We start from the raw sequence: 7559 nt of genomic DNA on the forward strand, positions 1-7559 counted from the left end.
CATTCCAATCACCAGTAATGATCAATACATCTTGATTGTATGTTTGATCAATTTCAGATTGAAGAAGTTGGTAGAATTCTTCTATTTCATCCTCATTGGCTTTAGTAGTCAGTGCGTAAATCTGAATAATAGTGGTATTAATTGGTCTTTCCTGTAGGCGTATGGATATTATCCTATCACAGACAGCGTTGTACCTCATGACTGATCTTGATATGTTCTTTTTATCGATGAACACAACACCATTCCTCTTCAATTTTTCATTCCCGTCATAGTAAACCATGTGGTTATCAGATTCCAAATGGCCAATGCCAGTCCATTTCAGCTCACCAATGCCTAAGATATTGATGTTTATGTGTTCCATTTCATTTTTTACAATTTCCAATTTTCCTAGATTCATACTTCATACATTCCATGTTCTGATTATTAATGCATATGTACAACTGTTTCTCTTCATTTTGAGTTGTGCCCCATCATCAAATGAAAGCCCCGTGCGATTCACTCCTACTGGCTTTACTCCTTTCACGTCATTGAAGAGGCAACTCTTCCCCAGTGGCATTTTGAGTTCCTTCCAACCTGAGGGGCTCATTTCCTGGCACTATATCTGACAGTGTTTCTCTGCTAGTCATAAGGTTTTCAGTGACTAAATATTTGTATTTCATCTCTCCTTCTTTCTAGTCTGTCTTGGTCTGGAAGCTTATCTGAAACCTGTTTAAGAAGTTTAAGAAATGTTCTTAAACACCTTGGATGACCCTGCTGGTATTTAAAACACCCGTGGCATAGCTTCTAGAATCACAGCAATTCACAAGCCACCACAGTACAACAAACTGACAGACGAGTGGTGGGGGGAAGTTTACAGGGGGAGGTATATTTTATGAGACTTTGTATATCTAAAAAATATCTTTGTTAAAATCACAGTTGATTGATGATTTAAGTTTTGTATGTTGAAAGTAATTTTCCACTGGACTACTGAAGGCATTGCTCCTGTGTCTTTCACTGTTGAAAAACCACATGAGACAATATTCTTCTCCCTGATCTGCTGCACGAAATCTCCCTCTCAGCTTTTAGGTGGCTCTCTTTATCCTTCTCCGGAAATTCCACAGGGATGAGCTGTAGGAGGTTGCGTTCATTATGGTCCTGCACTTTGGAGATATGTGTTACTGAGTTCTGGGATGTTCTTTTGAAAACTCCTTTAATATTTTCTTCCTTTGTTTCTGTTCACTCTCTCCCTGGAAATCCTGTAAGGTTGTTGTTGTTAAGTGTCATCAAGTTGGTTCTGACTTACAGAGACCCTGTATAGAGTTTCCGAGGAGTGGCTGATGGGTTTGAATTGTCAACCTTATGGTCACCAGTCCAGTGCTTATCCTATAGAACCACACCAGGACTCCATGTCAAAATTAAAAAAACTCACTGCTATCAAGTTGATTCCAACTCAAAGTGACCCTATCTATATAGGTTTTCTGAAACAGTAAGTCTTTACAGGAAGAGACAGCCTCATCTTTCTTCCACAGAGCCACTGGTGGGTTTGAACTCCCGACCTTGAAGTTAGCAGTTCAATACCTAACCCACAATGCCACCTGAATTGATTCTCTACGTGTCTTATCATTACCGCCTACTTTTCATCACTTAGTCACTTTGTTCTATATTTTAGAACATTTCTTAAATTGCATCTACCAAATCCAAAGCATTTTTAATTCAATGATTATATTTCTTAATATCCAAGAGCAGCTCTTTCTTTGTTCATGGTTGTCCCTTTTGCAGAACATCATCTTCCTGCTTAAAGGAGGCAATTTCTATTCTGAAGTATCTGAAGAATGATGTTATTGAAGTTTTCTTCTATTTCTTCCAAATACCTTTCCCCTCTGCCCCTCAGTTTGTTTAAAAGTTAAAAATGGAATCTGCTTTCCTTGGATCCTTGAAACTCATTCTTAAAAAAATGGTCATGCTATGTCAGCAAGTTAGGATTTAAACTGGATAGTGGCGCTGTGGGTTAATGTGCCAGATTGCAAAGCTGTTTGAACTGCAAGGTCAGCAGTTCAAGCTCACCAGCTGCTTCTTGGAAACCGACTTGACAGTACTTCACAACAACAACAACAACCAATTCCCAGAAACAAAGGTCCCAGACAGGTCATATGGGGTAAGAAGGAATGATTAAAAGGAGCCACTCAAAAGTGACATAGTCAGTTAACAACTAAGTTAAAAACTAAGTTAAGCAGCTAAGGTAGAGAGCCCACAGGGCCTCTTGGAAAGAGTTGCTAGGAAAGCACTTTGCCTTGAGAATAGGGTTTTTTTGTTGTTGCTCTCTGCTGTATTCCCAGGGCCCTGTCCCATGCCTGGGACATATGCAGCAGGTGGTCATAAATGTTCATTGAGTGGCTTCTCAGAGGGGTGTGATTTCTAAGAACTGTAGTCCTACATTCCCCTGGAGAACTTTCCTGAGCCCAGAAAAGCCCTTATGTGACCTACCCCCCAACATCTGCTACTTGACCTCTCCAAGTCTCCCTGAGACCGGGAGTCTAGGGGGCCTCATGGTAGATAAAAGCATTAATCCCAAGACTTTGCCCATTTTACAGTCTGTTTATTGTAAACAGGCCACCATAAGATTTCTATCTTTTATTTCCTTGTACAGACTAATTGGTTTTACTCACCTTGAAGGATGACCTTTCCTTAGGGGCAGAAAAGAACGCCAGTCCCTGGGAGGGGCTGGAACCAGAGAACTGAAGAGCCACACATAGGTGACATCCCATAGTAAGTTTTGTCTGCCCCTACCAGAGGCCTTGAAATCCTGGTGTGGCGCTGTGGGCTAATGCATCAGACTGCAAAGCCAGTAGTTCAAGCTCACCAGCTGCTCCTTGGAAACCCAAGTCAGAATCAACTTGACGGCACTTAACAATAACAACAACCAGAGGCCTCTGTACTGGATTCCATCTTGAAGAAATACTTACAAACACACTCGATTATCAAGGCCCTTCTTAAACAGGCCACTTCCCAGAAATCCCTGCCTATCTTTCTGCATAAGCATGATGCCTTGCCCCACCCCAAACTTTTTAAACCTCAGCAAGCTTTGTCTGGTGTGATGATGTGGGCTAATGCATCAGACTGCAAAGTCGTTTGAACTGCAAGGTCGGTGGTTCAAGCTCACCAGCTGCTCTCAGAAACCCTATACAGGGTAGCTATGGATCGGAATCAACTTGACAGCACTTAAAAACAACAACAACAAGCCTTGTTTGGAGTCCTGGTGTGACACTGCAGGATAATGAGCTGGACCACAAAGTCAGTTTGAACTGCGAGGTCGATGGTTCAAACCCACCAGCTGCTCCTTGAAAACTCTATACAGAGTCGCTATGGGTCAGAACCAACTCAAAGGCTCTTAACAGCAACTACAACAAGCCTTTGTCTGGGAGAGAGGGGCCAAGCATCGTGTTAAACCCTCCCTGAAACCTCTTTCCTATAATAAACCTTTCTCATATGGAAACTCCGAGTTTCTTAACCAGACTTTTTTTTTTACATTTTTATTGTGACTTGAGTGATAGTTTACATGGAGAACATCAGCTCTACACTCATTCTATTGTATTTCACTTCATTGCAATGATTACAATCCCCTCCATGCATCATCATTCAACACTATTTGCTTCTATTACTTTTTTTTTGGGGGGGTGTATACCAAAACACTCAGAAATATACAATCATCCAAACACCCAAAGGACATAACTTGCCAGCCTGCCCGCCCCCCTCCCTGCTACTAGCACACAACCACTCTCCCTCCATCAGTCTAGAGTACCCAGTCACTCCATCTCTCCACATCATCATTTCTGCCTCCATCTCTGGCGTCGCTGATTCTCTGAATAGGGTCCCACACTCCACTCCCACTCTTCTCCCTTAATGGCCCCAGAGTCCTCCGCTCCTGGACTGCAAGATCAACCACTTCCCTTTTTTGTTACAAAACCCCTAACTTTATAGTTGCAACAAAAGCAACCAGAATTACGTTATTCTTAATCAGTAGACGGGAAGAGACCTCATTTACAGGGTGGAAGTGTGATTAGCACTCCTAGTAAAACCACCATGCCAGTTTTTAGCCGTTTTATTTTTCAAATTATTGTACCAATAATTTTCAGCTCTCCATTCACTTTCTAACAACAGATTTGTGTGTATGTTTTCTCTCTCTCCAATACCATAATGAATCTAAATGATACTGCCTGTGACACATCTGAACGCATAATCAAAATACCTTATTGTTAAGTGCCGGGTTGTTGTTGTTGTTGTTATGTGCCATGGAGCCGGTTAGTTGGTTTCAATTCACAGTGACCCTGTATTGAGTTTCTGAGGCTTTAAGTCTTTTCCAGGAGCAGAAAGCCTCATCTTTCTCTTGCGGAGTTGCTGGTAGACTTGAACTGCAGACCTTGTGGTTCACAGTCCAGTGCTTAACCTATGGGGCCACACGCTCCAGTCAAAAAAAACGAACATCTTTATATTCAGCTGACGATTTAGCAAGCATTCACTGAGCACTCCCAGGCGTTGAGGAAGGTACTGGGGAGGAACATGATTAATCAAGTTCCGGAAGTCCCTGCTCTCTAGGCACACTCAGTTAGCAGAGGCCGAGATCCTGGGAGCGCGCCACGGTAGCCCCTGTAACAGATGGAGCGGAGGCTCAGAGAGCTGCCCTGGTTTGCTCAGTGATGCACAGACTTATCAACAACATGCTCCAAGCGGAGCTCAAAAATCCCTCACCGCACTCTACATTTCAAAAACTGGGGGATAAAGGGAAGAGGGAGGAATGAACCAGGAAAGGATTCAAAGAAACAGGAAGTGGTCAAGAGGTACATTTGCTCAGACACCCGTTGCCCCCACTCCGTTCCCCCTCCCTCCGATTTGCTTTTTTTTTTTGAGACCTAATACGGCAAGTTAAAATGCATCAAGGTTGAAGATACAAGTCCACCCAGAGGAGCCTGAAAGAGTCTGCCGATCTACTGTGGAGCACAGTTCTTCTACCTGACATACGTGGGGTCATTTTGCACGGTTTTGTTTTTAGCCCAGGACAGGGACTTGGTTAGACACTTGGGAGGCAGGGGGAGGTTTCTGAGCCAGGAGCGGAGTAAAGATGGTTGGGGACACAGTGATTTTTAAAAAACAAAAACAAAAACAAAAACAAAAAAACTTATGCAGGGAACAGCTTTCCCCCGACCCGGGGGTTCATCCAGTACAAACGAGGGTAAACAGCGCCCCTCAGCCGTGAAAATACGCAATGTCAGTGACGCTTGTCTTTCTTGTGTTCTAAATCCTTGCGAAGCAAATTCTAGAGCTGAACTTCACTACAGGCAGAGTAAGGGGTGACACATTGCAAAATCAGCGACAGAGCAAGGTCAAATTCACGGGCAAGAGAAGTCGGTCTCACACCGTCAACAGGAACGAACCAGAGAGCTACGAAGGACCCCTGAATACCCTCCCGCTAAGACCACCTTCTTCACCACACCCACTATCCCTCCACAGGAGTGTCCTGAGGAATCTCCTGATGTTTAGCACAAGGCTGGGTATTGGGGACGGGAATGTGGGGGAGGACGGTTCACCATTTGTATCATTGGAACTACCGATCAGACAGATGACTTCTACTCACCTTCCCTAGTGCTTCAGAAGTTCAAAGAAAAATTCCACTGTCTTTTCATTCCATTTTTCCATGAACTTTTTAAAGCCCCCATATATGTACATATGTATGCATTTAGGTTTCCAGTATATAAATTCTTCCATCTCTGCTCACTGCCATTATGTAATGTCTCACAATGCTTCTCCGGGACCCTACAGGCGGTCTCATTTATGGCCTCAAGTGTGCTTGCAACGTTGTTAAGGGTTTCCAAACTGTTCTCCATAAACTTGAGCCATATGTACATTGGCTACTTTTGACATAGCTTGAACCTTTAAAAGTATGCATGCATCACTGAGCCAATGTTGAGGGTGGTATGCAAGGCAGTAGTCTGGGCTCCTCTTGTTAAAATTGGCAACCTCTCCAGTTCATTTAAAAGAAAAAATAACTTTGAAGTAATTTTAAACTTACAGGAAAAGTTGCAAAAATAATTAAAAGACTACCCAGTCTTCAAATGTTAACTTCTTAATTAACTGAAGCACGAGTCTCAAAACCAGGAAATTAATATATACTCCATCCTGGTGTGGCGCTGTAGGACAGCAAGATTTGTTTGAACTGCAAGTCTGGCTTTTCAAATCACCAGCCACTCCTTGGAAACCCTATGCGAGTTGGTACCAATTTGGTGGCATTCACTCAACAGCAATTAACAACAACAATTGATGGTCTGTTGTTAGTCCCTGGCCTTATTTTGGCTGATGGTATTGGATTTTTCCATCTCTTTCCCCATAGATATAGTCAATCTGATTTCTTTGTATTTCATCTGCTGAGGTCCATGTGTACAGCAACTTTTATGTTGTTAGAAGAAAGTATTTGCAATGAATAAGTTGTTGGTCTTGCAAAATTCTATCATGTGATATCTAACATCATTTCTAATACCAAGGACAGATTTTCCAATTGTAGATCCTTCCTCTTTGTTTCAAATGTTCCCATTCCAATCATCAGTAATTATAAATGCATTTTGATTGTATGTTTGATCAATTTCAGACTGAAGAAGTTGGTAAAATTCTTTAATTTCATCATCAGTGGCTTTAGTAGTTGGTACGTAATTTTTAATAATAATGATATTAATTAACTGGTCTTCCTTGTAGATGTATGAATATTCTTCTGTCACAGACAGCATTGTACTTCAAGATAGATCTTCAAAAGTTCTTTTTGATGATGAATGTGATGCCATTCCTCATCAATTTATTATTACAAGCATAGTAGACCATTGTCTGATCCAAAAATGGCCAATACCAGTTCATGTCTGCTCACTAATGCCTAGGATACATCAATCTTTATACATTCTATTTCTGCTGCTATTCATAAGGTTTATAATGGCTAACCATTTAGAAGTGGTCTGCCTTGCCTTCTTCCTAGTCTCCCTCCCTTAGCCTGGAAACTCTGCTGAAACCTGTCCACCACGGGTGACCTTGCTGGTATTTAAAATAACAGTGGCATAGTTTCCAGCATCACAACAACAGACAAGCCACTACAGTGTGTTGTGCATAGATAGGGTCACTATGAGTCAGAACCAACTTGGCAGCACCTAACAACAATAACAACATTGCTTGATTTGAAGATTTCAGCTGAAATTTTTGGTTTAACGTTTAAAGATGATCTCAGGGCAGTAATTTCAGTGGTCCATCCCTCCTCCATGGCTCCAGAAAGTTTTAAGCTCATGAGAATTTGAAATTCTGTTCTGCATTTCCTCCCTTTTGAACAGGATTTGTCTATAAAATCTTTAAACAGAGTGTTGAGTAATGGTACCCAGGCCCCGTTTCGGTTCCGACTCATAGCAACCCTGTACAGGGTTTCCGAGGCTGTAAATCTCTACAGGAGCGGAAAGCCTCATCTTTCTCTCGTGGAACAGCTGGTAGTTTTGAACTGCTGACCTTGCGGTTCACAGCCTGATTTGTAACCACTACGCTACCAGAGCTCCTTGTTG

Source organism: Chrysochloris asiatica, unplaced genomic scaffold (genome assembly GCF_000296735.1).
Source record: "Chrysochloris asiatica unplaced genomic scaffold, ChrAsi1.0 scaffold00046, whole genome shotgun sequence".
Classification (NCBI taxonomy): Eukaryota; Metazoa; Chordata; class Mammalia; order Afrosoricida; family Chrysochloridae; genus Chrysochloris; species Chrysochloris asiatica.